The following is a 1,058-nucleotide window of genomic DNA, read 5'->3' on the forward strand; positions in this document are numbered from 1 at the left end:
TCCACATGTTTGTTGTGGATTTTGGGTTGGAGGTATTATCGGTCCATTCTTCTTCGAAAATGCGGCTGCTCAGATAATAGCGGTTAATGGTGCTCTCTATCGCGACATGATAATCCAGTTTTTTGTGCCAAAATTGCGAGACATGAATGTCAAAAACACGGAGCCGCATGGTATACAGCCCGAGAAACAATTCAATTAATGCTTGAGTCATTGTTTCTACGTATGCAATTTAACCGTTTTGGCGATCAGAATTGGCCGCCCAGAACATGCGATTTATAAATTCAAACAAATAAATTCTATTTTATACGACCATTAATTATCTTTATTTTGCTTTTTGGAATGATAAATAGTCTGTACAATATGAAAAATTAAATATAATTTTCTAACTGGAGTAGAAAATTATTCATAAATCACTCGTTATGTGCATGTTTAGTCAAAAAATAATAATAATAATCATCGATACTGGCTTTTCAATGTTGGTCAAAAATGTGCTCTATGGTTTTCTTAATTTACCTTTATTTCTGGTTTATTCTTTTCTTTTTTGAATAGTAAAACAAATTCATTATTACAAATAAATACAAAATTTTAAATGTTCATATACATATGTATGTACATATATACTTTTATGTATAAATCATGAATTTTCAATTTGGTGGATTCGTTAAGTTACCGTTGCTCTGTACCCACTATTTCCCATTTTAGTTTTATTATTGTATTTACATTACATAAAAACAGCTTATTTATTTACCCACCTCAAAATTTTTTAATACCATTTTGTTTGGATATTAGGTTTTTAATGAAAAAAGCATTATTATAAAAATGTTATATTTATGTATTTATAAGAAATGAAATACCCAAACTATAAAAACAAAAAAATACAAAAAAAGGAAATTGTATTTACTTTGTAGAATCTAGTTGAATAAAAATTGTTATATGTTCACATTTTGATTTTTATTTCTGAGTGATGGTAAAAAACTAACCATTTGGGAGGGAGATTTCGTATCCATAGAATATACGAAAAAAGATATTAAACGTAGTTTTAAATTGACGCTCACTTC

This window comes from Condylostylus longicornis, unplaced genomic scaffold (genome assembly GCF_029603195.1).
Source record: "Condylostylus longicornis isolate FDR11 unplaced genomic scaffold, ASM2960319v2 ptg000094l, whole genome shotgun sequence".
NCBI lineage: Eukaryota > Metazoa > Arthropoda > Insecta > Diptera > Dolichopodidae > Condylostylus > Condylostylus longicornis.